This window comes from Hordeum vulgare, chromosome 4H, assembly GCF_904849725.1.
Source record: "Hordeum vulgare subsp. vulgare chromosome 4H, MorexV3_pseudomolecules_assembly, whole genome shotgun sequence".
NCBI classification, from domain to species: Eukaryota; Viridiplantae; Streptophyta; class Magnoliopsida; order Poales; family Poaceae; genus Hordeum; species Hordeum vulgare.
Genome location: NC_058521.1, coordinates 46481885 through 46495360, shown reverse-complemented (window position 1 = coordinate 46495360; position 13476 = coordinate 46481885).

Genomic DNA, 13476 nt, shown 5'->3' with positions numbered 1-13476 from the left:
AGCTCTTTGTGTTTGTGCAGGTACTTGTGACTTGATGCGATCCTCCTACTGGATTGATACCTTGGTTCTCAAACTGAGGGAAATACTTACCGCCGCTGTGCTACATCACCCTTTCCTCTTCAAGGGAACACCAACGCAAGGCTCCAGGGCCGCGGGGGAATCCTTAGCATATTTGCCAAGGAAATCCCTATAGGCATAGCCAGCAGCAGAAGGATTTCTGGCGCCGTTGCCGGGAAAGGTCTTTTGTTGCAGCAGCAGAAGGATTTCTGGCGCCGTTTCCGGGGAGAGATCAAGTCAAGATCTATCCAAGTAAGTGTCACAAAATCATCTCTTGCATTTACCCTTTTTGCCAGTTGCCTCTCGTTTTCCTCTCCCCCACTTCACCAATTTGCCTTTTTTGTTCGCTTTTTCGTTCGCTTTCTTTCCGTTTGCTTGTGTTGCCATGTGCCTTCAATATGCTTGCATCTTCGCTTGCTGAAAATCTATTGATATGGATCCTCATCCACTTGCTAATCTCTTTAAGAGATCCACTTATGTGGAACCAATTGCTAGTGAGTTGAGTGCACTTGACTTTCTCTATGGAGTTTTGCTTGAGATGCCTGAATCTGAAAATCGTGATGAAGAAATTTATGAAGTGATTCACGAGAGCTCCTTGAATGAAAAGCATGATTGCAATGGTTTCACTATAAATTCTATTAGTGACAATCATGCTAAGAATATGCAAAACCCTAAGCTTGGGGATGCTAGTTTTGCTATGTCCACTACTTGTTGAAATGATCATGAGTGGGGCGATGATTTTTCTTATGATCTTGAATTTTTTTTAAGCCTCATGATGAATATGATGTTTGCAATAAGATTGAAAGTGGGTTTGGTGAAGTCATGACTTTAGATGATAATCCCACTACTTTTGAAGAGCGTCAACTTTGCATGCATGTGGATCATGAAAAGAATATCCTTTGGGATACCTATATTGTTGAATTTGAATATGATCCCACATGTAATTGCTATGAGAGAGGAAAATATTGTGGTAGAAACTTTCATGTTACCAAATTACCTCTCGTTATGTTGAGATTGCTATTGTCTCTTTCTTCTTCCTTGCATTTGGTAACTATTGGTTGTCTTGCCAATTTGTTTTCCTATAAAATGCCTATGCATAGGAAGTATGTTAGACTAGATGTGATTTTCACATGCTCTATGATGCTCTCGTTGTGCTTCAATTCTTGTCTTTTGTGTGAGCATCATTGAATTATCAATGCCTAGCTAAGGGCGTTAAACAATAGTGCTTGTTGGGATGCAACCCAACGAATCTATCCTTTTTCTTTCTGTTTTGTGTTTTCCACACTTTCATAATTCTGTTATGATTGTGTTTTTTGTGTGTGTTTCTTTTTGCGTTTGTGCCAAGTGAAACCGTTATGATTAGTCTTGGGATGATCGTTTGATCATGCTGGAAAAGACATAAACTTTCTGCTCACGAAAAGAATTTTCTTTTTTTTTTCTGTGAGAGATTTTGAGTTAATTCTTTTTGCTGATGATTGCTACGCAAATACTTCAGACTGTCGTAAATTTTCAGAATTTTTGAAGTACCAGAAGTATACGAAATATACAGATTGCTACAGACTGGTCTGCTGTTAACAGATTCTGTTTTTGTTGAATTGGTTGCTTATTTTGATGAAACTATGGATAGTATCGGGGTGTATTAGCCATGGAAGATTGAAAATACAGTAACCCAACATCAACATAAGTAGAATTTAAGTTTGCTACAGTACCTAAGGAAGTGGTGGTTTGCTTTCTTGTACTAATGATATCACGAGTTTCTGTTTAAGTTTTGTGTTGTGAAGTTTTCAAGTTTTGGGTGAAGTTCTTATGGACAAAGAGATAAAGAGTGGCAAGATCTCAAGATTTGGAATGCCCAAGGCACCCCAAGTTGATTCAAGGATGCCTAAAAAGCCTAAGCTTGGGGATGCCCCGGGAAGGCATCCCCTCTTTCGTCTTCAATCCATCGGTAACGTTACTTGGGGCTATATTTTTATTCACCACATGTTATGTGTTTTGCTTGGAGCGTCTTGTATTGTAGGCGTCTTTTATTTTTGTTGTGTCACAATCTTCCTTGCTGCACACCTAGAGAGAGACATGCACTCACCATGATTTTGTCGAGCTTCACTTATATCCTTTGATTAGGCAATTCATCTCACATGTGTTTCACTTATATCTTTTGAGCTAGTTGATTTTGCTCTATGTGCTTCACTTCTATCTTTTGGAGCACGGCAGTGCGTGGCGTGGTAGTTGATCTATGCTATGAAAGTAGTCTCAAAAGGGGTAGTTATCCAAAGGGATATGAAAACTTCCACCTTCATGTGCATTGAGTAGTTAGAGAAGTTTGATTCATCTCCATTAGTTTTGAGTTGTGGTTGTGGTAATATTGAAGTTATACTAGTAAGGTGTTGTGGATCTAGAAATACTTGTGTTGAAGTTAGTGATTCCTGTAGCATGCACGTATGGTGAACCGCTATGTCATGAAGTCTGAGCATGATTAGTTTATTGATTTTCATCCTTTATGTAGCGGTCGGGATCGCGCGATGGTTTATACCTACCAACCCTTCCCCTAGGAGTATGCGTTGAATGCTTTGTTTCGATTACTACTAAAACTTTTGCAACAAGTATATGAGTTCTTCATGACTAATGTTGAGTCCATGGTTTAGATGCACTTTCACCTTCCACCATCACTATCTTCTTTAGTGCCGTGCAACTTTCGCCGGTGCATAAAACCCACCATTAGCCTCCCTCAAAACAGCCACCATACCTACCTACTATGGATTTTTCAAAGCCATTCCGAGATATATTGCCATGCAACTACCACCATGACATGTGCCACAACTTCTACATTGCCATTGCATGATCGTAAGATAGCTAGCATGATGTTTCCATTGATGTCTATGCCATGCTAGATCATTGTCACGGTACACTACCGAAGGCATTCCATATAGAGTCATCATTTGCTCTAAGTTTTGAGTTGTAAGTGTGATGAGCATCATTGATGGAGCATTGTCCCATGTGAGAAAAAAAGAGCCCAAAGATGCCCACAAAAAATAAAATAAAAAAAGAGAGGCCAAAGAGCCCAAAAAAGAGAGAAAAAGAGAGAAGGGACAATGCTACTATCTTTCCACACTTGTGCTTCATATTAAGCACCATGATCTTCATGATTGAGAGTCTCTCGTTTTGTCACCACCATATAGCTAGTGGGAAATTTTCATTATATAACTTGGCTTGTATATTCCAATGATGGGCTTCCTCAAAATTGCCTTAGGTTTTCGTGAGCAAGCAAGTTGGATGCACACCCACTAGTTTTCTTTAAGAGCTTTCACATACTCTTAGCTCTAGTGCATCATTTGTATGGAAATCCCTACTCATTCACATTGATATCTATTGATGAGAATATCCATAGCTCATTGATATGCCTAGTTAATGTGACCATCTTCTCCTTGTTTGCCTTGCAACCTCCACCACACTCCATTCCACTTATAGTGCTAAAACCATGGCTCGCGCTCATGTATTGCGTGAGAGTTGAAAAAGTTTGAGAAAGTAAAGGTGTGAAAACAATTACTTGGCCAATACCGAGGTTGTGCATGATTTAAATTCGTTGTGCAAGGATGATAGAGCATAGCCAGACTATATGATTTTGTAGGGATAACTTTCTTTTGGCCTTGTTATTTTGAAAGTTCATGATTACCTTGCTAGTTTGCTTGAAGTATTATTGTCTCCACGTCAATAGCAAACTATTGTTTTGAATCTAACAGATCTGAACATTCATGTCACATAAGAGGAGTTACAAAGGACATCTATGCTAGGTAGCATGAAATCATCAAAAATTCATTCTTTATCACTTCCCTACTCGAGGACGTGCAGGAGTTAAGCTTGGGGATGCTTGATACGTCTCAAACGTATCTATAATTTTTGATGGTTTCATGTTGTTATCTTGTCAACTTTGGATGTTTTATATACCTTTATATCTTTTTTGGGACTAACTTATTAATTCAATGCGAAGTGCCAGTTCCTGTTTTTTCTGTGTCTTTGACTCTTTTCAGATCTGATTTTGGAACAGAGTCCAAACGGAATAAAATCCCCGAAATAAATTTTTCCAAAACAGAAGAAGATCGGGGGACTTGAGGGCCAAGGCTGGAGGCCCACGGGGATCCCACAAGCCCTGTTACCGCGGCCAGGGGGGCCGTGGCCACCAGGCTTGTCGCCTCCCTGGCTCTCCCCTGCCCTAGCTCTTTGGCCTATATATTCCCTAAAATCCCCAAAAAATAAGGGCGTCCATGAAACCACTTTTCCGCCGCAGCAAGCTTTCGTTTCCGCGAGATCTCATCTGGAGACCCTTCCCGATGCCCTGTCAGAGGGGACTTTGGAGCTGGAGGGCTTCTACATCAACATCATTGCCTCTCCAATGACTCGTGAGTAGTCCACTTCAGACCTACGGGTCCGTAGTTAGTAGCTAGATGGCTTCTTGTCTCTTTTGGATATTCAATACAATGTTCTCCATGATCTTCATGGAGATCTATCCGATGTAATCCTCTTTGGCGGTGTGTTTGTCGAGATCCGATGAATTGTGGATTTGTGATCAGATTATCTATGAATTATATTTGAGTCTTTGCTGATTTCTTATTTGCATGATTTGATATCCTTGTAAGTCTCTCTGAGTCTTGGGTTTTGTTTGGCCAACTAGATCTATGATTCTTGCAATGGGAGAAGTGCTTGGTTTTGGGTTCAGACCGTGCGGTGGCCTTTCCCAGTGACAAAAGGGGCAACAAGGCACGCATCATGTTGTTGCCATCAAGGGTAACAAGATGGGCTTTCATCATAGATTTGAGATTGTCCATTTACATCATGTCATCTTGCTTAAGGCGTTACTCTGTTCTTATGAACTCAATACACTAGATGCATGCTGGATAGCGGTCGACGTGTGGAGTAATAGTAGTAGATGCAGAAAGTATCGGTCTACTTGTTTTGGACGTGATGCCTACACATATGATCATTGCCATAGATAACGCCATGACTTTGCGCGATTCTATCAATTGCTCGACAGTAATTCGTTCACCCACCGTCTACTTGCTTTCACGAGAGAAGCCACTAGTGAACACTACGACCCCGGGGTCTATTCACAACTATCATCTCAGCTTTTACTTTTACTTTGCCTTGTTTACGTTTTGCTTTTAGTTCTCACTTTGCAAACAATCTATAAGGGATTGACAACCCCTTCATAGCGTTGGGTGCAAGCTCTTTGTGTTTGTGCAGGTACTTGTGACTTGACGCGATCCTCCTACTGGATTGATACCTTGGTTCTCAAACTGAGGGAAATACTTACCACCGCTGTGCTAGATCACCATTTCCTCTTCAAGGGAACACCAACGCAAGGCTCCAGGGCCGCGGGGGAATCCTTAGCATATTTGCCAAGGAAATCCCTATAGGCATAGCCAGCAGTAGAAGGATTTCCGGCGCCGTTGCCGGGAAAGGTCTTTTGTTGCAGCAGCAACCGTCATCAACAACAATTGCCTCGCCGGTGCGAAAAAAGCAATGTGAGCTCTTCACCCATATATCCTCGTGCCGCACACAAAAAACAGATACCCTGAGCCACCCTCGGGGGGCATTCCCGCATTTGTTTCAGCTACTTTGTTGTTCACCCTGGCACGAGTTAGCCTCGGCCCGGGAGTTGGCTGCTTGGCCCGATACGTTTGTTCCCATGGGATGTCTTAGTAGCATGTACGGTATCAAAGGCCCACTCTTTGTCTCAGCTACAGACCGCATCGCGGATGTCTAGCTAACGAGATTAAAAGCTAGAGGTCACCACATGCGATAAATGCCCGGGGAGAAAATAGCTTGGGCGACCCGGTCGTTTCATTTGTGAGTATCTGCTCGGTCGAGTCTGCTCCCAAAGTTCGATTATTTTACGCTCCATTCCGTGGCCCACTCTTCGCCTCGGCTACAGACCGGCTCCCGGCTCTCTGGTCGGCAAGAGCAAAAGCCAAAGAGCGAAGAGAACATGAAAAAGACTGAAGGGGGCTCTGACAAAACCAATTCAGCGCTCTCTGCATAAGGCTCGCACTACGAGGACCAAATATCTGTTATATCTGTGCCAACTAACTATGTCTTTTGCACGACCATTTCCACGGGGAACCCCCTCACTCGGAGGCCTCAGTACGGCTCGCTCCTCAGTCCGGCTCACTCCTCGGCCCGGTTAGCTCCGCGCTCCGACTGGCTCCTAGTCCGGCTAGCTCCGAGTTGGCCGACTCCAAGGTTGGCCGACTCCAAGATTGGCCGACTCCTCGGTCTGGCTAGATCCCTGGCCCGGCTGGCTCCCCGGTCCAGTTGGCTCCCAGTTGGCAAGCTCCAAGGTTGGCTGGCTCCTAGTTAGCCGACTCCAAGGTTGGTCGCCTCCCAGTTGGCCCGCTTCAAGTTAGTCATCTCCAATGTTGGTCGGCTCCAAGGTCGGCTCGCTCCAAGGTTGGCTGGCTCCAAGATTGGCCAACTCCCCAGTCCAGCTAGCTTCCTGCTCTGGCTGGCTCCCAGTTGGCCGGCTCCAATGTTGGTCGGCTCCCCGGTCAGGATGCTCCAGTTGCCTCCCCGTCTGGCCCCTCCAATTGGCCAACTACGCAGAGTCCCCGACAGACTCCGCGTCATGCAGCGCCATGCGCCCATCAGCCATGGACTTCGCGTCCGCATCTGACAGGGTCCCACGCCCATTAGCCGACGGACCCCATGCCCATCAGTCGACGGACTCCGCGTACGCGCCCGACATCTTCGATGCCACAATGTGCTTCAGCAACAACAAAGACCCTCCGCTCGACACTTCGAGTTGCCCGGAGGCTCGGAGGCTACACCCAGCGGGTTAGGGTTAGCTTGCACCCCCGTGCTGGAAACAGCTAGCCGACATACTCCTCATCCATGCCCGACACACCCCCGCGCCCACCAACCGCGGACTCCGCGTACATGCACGGCAGCACCTCGCGTCCATCAGTTGGCGGACCCCGCGTCCGTGCATGGCAGGGCCCCGTGCCCATTAGACGACAGACTCCGCGTCCGTGCCCGACATCTTCGACACCACCTTATGCTTCAGCAACAGGAAGGACCTTCCGCCCGACTCTTCGAATCACCCAGAGGCTCGGAAGCTACACCCAACGGGTGCGCTTGCCCCCCTAGTGGAAAAAGCAAGCCGGCAAACTCCGCGTCCACACCTAGCAGGTCTCCGTACCCACAAGACGACGGACTCCGTGTCCGCACCCGACATCCTCGATGTTGTTGACTGCTTTAGCAACTATGAAGACCCATCGCCCGATTCCTCGAGTCGTGCTGGAAGCAAGCCACTTTGGGCGCGTCCCGCTCCCGACCGCACCAACAAACTCTGTTATGATAATAACAAAAACCCTCCCCCCGACTCTTCAAGTCACCTGGAGGCTAGGAGGCTACTGTCGGGAGGATAACCCCTGGTAGGCTCGAGGAGACGACTCAACATTTCAAAACATCGGGGTGGCTAATGCCCCTTAGTCCTTCTACTCCGGTTGACCCGTGGTCCGGCTAGCTCCTCGGCCCGACTGGCTACCCGCTCCGGCTAGCTCCCCAGTCCGGCTAGCTCCCTGTTGGCCGGTGATACGTCTCCAATGTATCTACTTTTCCAAACTCTTCCCCCCTTGTTTTGGACTCTAATTTGCATGATTTGAATGGAACTAACCCGGACTGGCCCACTTTTCAGCAGAATTGCCTTGGTGTTATTTTTGTGCATAAATAAAAGTTCTCGGATTGACCTGAAAATTCATGGAGAACCTTTTTTGATTTAATAAAAAATACTGGCGAAAGAATCTACCGGAGAGGGGCCACCCCCACGCTACAAGCCTGTAGGGCGCCCCCCTAGGTCGCGCCCCGTGGCTTGTGGGGTCCTTGAGGCTCCACCAACCTCGTTCCACTTCTATATATTCCCATCCGCGGAGAAAAAATCAGAGAGAAGAGTTTATTAGGTTTTATGATACGGAGCCGCCGCCACCTCCCGTTCTTCCTCGGGAGGGCAGATCTCGAGTCTGATTTGGGCTCTACAGAGGGGAAATCGACGTCATTGTCATCACCAACCATCCTTCATCACCAATTTCATGATGCTCTCCATCATCCATGACTAATTCCATCATAGGCTTGCTGGACGGTGATGGGTTGGATGATATATATCATGTAATCGAGTTAGTTTTGTTAGGGTTTGATCCCTAATATCCATTATGTTTTGAGATTGATGTTGTTATGACTTTTCTATGCTTAATGCTTGTCACTAGGGCCCGAGTGCCATGATTTCAGATCTGAACGTATTATGTTTTCATGAATATATATGTGTTCTTGATCCTATCTTGCAATTTATAGACACCTATTACGATTTATGATCCGCATCCCACAGGGTGACAATAACTGGGATTCTTTCCGGTGATTACCGTAATTCGAGGAGTTCATGTATTCACTAAGTGCTAATTCTTTGGTCTGGTTCTCTATTAAAAGGAGGCCTTAATATCCCTTAGTTTCCATTAGGACCCCGCTGCCATGGGAGGGTAGGACAAAAGATGTGATGCAAGTTCTTTTCCATAAGCATGTATGACTATATATGGAATACATGCCTACATTACATTCATGAATTGGAGCTACTTCTATATCACCCTATTTTATGAATGTTGCATGATGAATGCCATCCGACATAATTATCCATCACTGATCCATTGCCTACGAGCTTTCCACATATTGATCTTTGCTAAGTTACTTTTCCGTTGCTAGTATTACGATCACTACAAAACTGTTGTTGTCACATTTGCCACCGTTACCGTTACTTCCATACTACTTTGCTACTAAAAACTTTGCTGCAGATATTAAATCTTTCAAGTTTGGTTGAATTGACAAGTCAACTGCTAATACTCGAGAATATTTTTTGGCTCCCCTTTTGTCGAATCAATAAATTTGGGTTGAATACTCTACCCTCGAAAATTGTTGTGATCCCCTATACTTGTGGGTTATCAAGACCAATTTCTGGCACCGTTGCCGGGGAGCATAGCTTTATTCTCCGAGTCACTTGGAATTTATATCTGTTGATCACTATGAAGAATTTGAAAGACGCTAAAACCACGATGTACCCCTCAACTACGAGGGCGGGTAAGGAACTTCCATCTAGCTCTGCAATTGATTCACTGTATGTTATGAGTAAATTTGCAACACCACCACCTGCTACTGAATCTGATATGTCGCAAGTAATTGATAATGCTACTTCTGCTATGCATGATACCTATGATGATACTTTGCTTGGTACTACTATGTCACTTGGTGAATTTCTTGATGAACAAATTGCAAGAGTGAATACTGAAATTGATAATATTGCTGAATCTGATGAAACTGAACACTATGATTCACCTACTAGACCTAGCTCTCCTAGGTATGAATTGCCTAATATACCTTAGGGTTATGTTTTGGAAGGAGAAGTAGCTAGGGACTTTCTTGCTAGTAAGGATAGAGATGATCTTAAGAAATTGTTATGCAAGTGGAAGGGAAAATCTTTGAATGCTAGAATGCAATATGATCCCAAATTTGCTACTTCACCTATCTGTGTTACTAATAAGGATTATGAATTTTCTATCGATCCTGAGTTAATTACTTTGGTAGAATCTAATCCTTTTATGGTTATGAATCTGAAACTGTTGTGTCACACCTTACTAAATTGAATGATATAGCCACCCTATTTACTCATGAGGAAAAAAATTGTTATTACTATATTCTTAAGTTGTTTCCGTTCTCATTAAAGGGTGATGCTAAGATATGGTTAAATTCTCTTGCTCCTGGTTGTGTGTGTAGTCCCAAGGATATGATTTACTACTTCTGTGAAAAATATTTTCATGCCCATAAGAAACAAGCTGCCTTGCAGGAAATATTTAAGTTTGTGCAAATTGAAGAAGAGAGTCTCCCACAAGCTTGGGGGAGGCTTCTCTAGTTACTTACTGCTTTCCTAATCACCCTCTCAAGAAAAATGAAATACTTGATATATTTTATTATGGACTAACCGATGATTCTAGGGACCACTGCTACTGCAACAAAAGACCTTCCAACGGCGCCAGAAATGTGCTACGTCGCCAGGAATCCTTCTGCTACGGCTAAGCCTTAAGGGACTTCCTAGGCAAATATGCAAAGGATTTCCCCCGTGGCCTTGGAGCCTTGCGTTGGTGTTCCCTCAAAGCGGAAAGGGTGATGTAGCGCAGCGGTGGTAAGTATTTCCCTTAGTTTGAGAACCAAGGTATCGATCCAGTGAAGGAGTATCACAAGTGCCTGCAGAAACACAAAAATCTTGCTCCCAACGCTATGAAGGGGTTGTCAATCCCTTATAGATTGTTCGCCAAGTGAGAACTGAAAGCAACAAAGTAACAAAGCAAAGTAAAAGTGAAAGTGGAAACGATAGATGTGAATAGACCCGGGGGCCGTAGTGTTTACTAGTGGCTTCTCTCATGAAAGCAAGTAGACGGTGGGTGAACAAATTACTGTCGAGCAATTGATAGAACCGCGCAAAGTCGTGACGTCATCTATGGCAATGATTATATCTATAGGCATCACGTCCAAAACAAGTAGACCGATACTTTCTGCATCTACTACTATTACTCCACACGTCGACCGCTATCCAACATGCATCTTGTGTATTAAGTCCAAAAGAACAGAGTAACGCCTTAAGCAAGATGACATGATGTAGATATACAATCTCATATCTACGACAAAGCCCACCTTGTTACCCTTGATGGCAACTACACAATGTGTGCCTTGCTGCCCCTACTGTCACTGAGAAAGGTCATCACACGGTAAGAACCCAAAACCAAGCACTTCTCCCATTGCAAGAATCATAGATCTAGTTGGCCAAACAAAACCCAAGACTCGGAGAGACTTACAAGGATATCAAATCATGCATATAAGAAATCAGCAAAGACTCAAATATATATCATAGATAATCTGATCACAAATCCACAATTCATCGGATCTCGCCAAACACACTGCCAAATAGGATTACATCGGATAGATCTCCATGAAGATCATGGAGAACTTTGTATTGAAGATCCAAGAGAGAGAAGAAGCCATCTAGCTACTAACTACGAACCCGTAGGTATGAAGTGAACTACTCACGAGTCATTGGAGGGGCGATGATGTTGATGTAGAAGCCCTCCAACTCCAAAGTCCCCTCCGACAGGGCACCGGGAAGGGTCTCCAGATGAGATCTCACAGAAACGGAAGCTTGCGGCGGTGGAAAAGTATTTTCGTGGATCCCTTGATTTTTTTCTGTATTTTAGGGAATATATAGGCGAAGGAGCTAGGTCAGGGGGGCGCTAGGGAGGCCACAAGCGCGCTGGCCGCCGCCCCCCAGATGGCATATAGGGGGCTTGTGGGCCCCGTGTAGCCCTCCTGGCTTGGCCCTCAAGCCCCCTGATCTTCTTCCGTTCAGGAAAAATTTATTTTGGGGATTTTATTCCGTTTGGCCTCCGTTCCAAAATCAGATCTAAAAAGAGCTAAAAACACAGAAAAACAGGAACTGGCACTTGGCACTGAATTAATAAGTTAGTCGCAAAAAAGATATAAAAGTTACATAAAACATCCAAAGATGACAAGATAACAACATGAAACCGTCAAAAATTATAGATACGTTTGAGACGTATCAAGCATCCCCAAGCTTAACTCCTGCTCGTCCTTGAGTAGGGAAGTGATAAATAATGAACTTTTGATGCTTTCATGCTACCTTGTATAGATGTCCTTTGTAACTCCTCTTATGTGACGTGAATGTTCAGATCCATTAGATTCAAAACAATAGTTTGCTATTGACGTGGAAACAATAATAATTCAAGCAAACTAGGAAGGTAATCATGAACTTTCAAAATAACAAGGCCAAAAGAAAGTTATCCCTACAAAAGCATATAGTCTGGCTATGCTCTATCATCATTGCACAACGAATTTAAATCATGCACAACCCCGGTATTGGCCAAGTAGTTGTTTCACACCTTTACTTTCTCAAACCTTTTCAACTCTCACGCAATACATGGGCATGAGCCATGGTTTTAGCACTATAAGCGGTGTAGAGTGTGGTGCAGGTTGCAAGATAAACAAGGAGAAGATGATCACATTAACTAGGCATATCAATGAGCTGTGGAGATGCTCATCAATAGATATCAATGTGAATGAGTAGGGATTGCCATACAAATGATGCACTAGAGCTAAGAGTATGTGAAAGCTCTTAAAGAAAACTTGTGGGTGTGCATCCAACTTGCTTTCTCACGAAGACCTAAGGCAATTTTGAGGAAGCCTATCATTGGAATATACAAGCCAAGTTATATAATGAAAATTTCCCACTAGCTATATGGTGGTGACAAAACGAGAGACTCTCAATCATGAAGATCATGGTGCTTAATATGCACAAGTGTGGAAAGGTGGTAGCATTGTCCCTTCTCTCTTTTTCTCTTATTTTTTTTAATTTTTGGTGGGCTCTTTGGCCTTTTTTTTGGTGGGCATCTTTGGCCTCTTTAATTTCCTCACATGGGACAATGATCCATCAATGATGATCATCACACTTTCAACTCAAAACTTAGAGCAACGATGACTCTATATGGAATGCCTTCGGTAGTGTACCGTGACAATGATCTAGCATGGCATAGACATTAATGGAAACATCATGCTAGCTATCTTACGATCATGCAATGGCAATGCAGACATGGTGGCACATGTCATGGTGGTATTTGCATGGCTATATATCTCGGAATGACTTTGAAAAAGCCATAGTAGGTAGGTATGGTGGTTGTTTTGAGGGAGGCTAATGGTGGGTTTTGTGCACCGGCGAAAGTTGCACGACACTAAGAAGATAGTGATGGTGGAAGGTGAAAGTGCATCTAAACCATGGACTCAACATTAGTCATGAAGAACTCATATACTTGTTGCAAATTTTTTATTAGTAATCGAAACAAAGCATTCAACGCATACTCCTAGGGGAAGGGTTGGTAGGTATAAACCATCGCGCGATCCCGACCGTCACGCAAAAGATGACAATCAATAGACTAATCATGCTCAGATTTCATCACATAGCGCTTCACCTTACGTGCATGCTACGGGAATCACTAACTTCAACACAAGTATTTCTAGATCCACAACACCTTACTAGCATGACTTCAATATTACCAAAACCACAAATCAAAACTAATTGTGATGAATCAAACTTCTCTAACTATTCAATGCACATGAAGGTGGAAGTTTTCGTATCCCTTTGGATAACTACCCCTTTTGAGACTACTTTCAAATCATAGATCAACTACCAAGCCACGCACCGCTGTGCTCTAAAAGATACAAGTGAAGCACATAGAGCAAAAGTATCTAGCTCAAAAGATATAAGTGAAGCACATGTGAGCTGAATTGTCTACCAAAGGATATAAGTGAAGCTCGACAAAATCACGG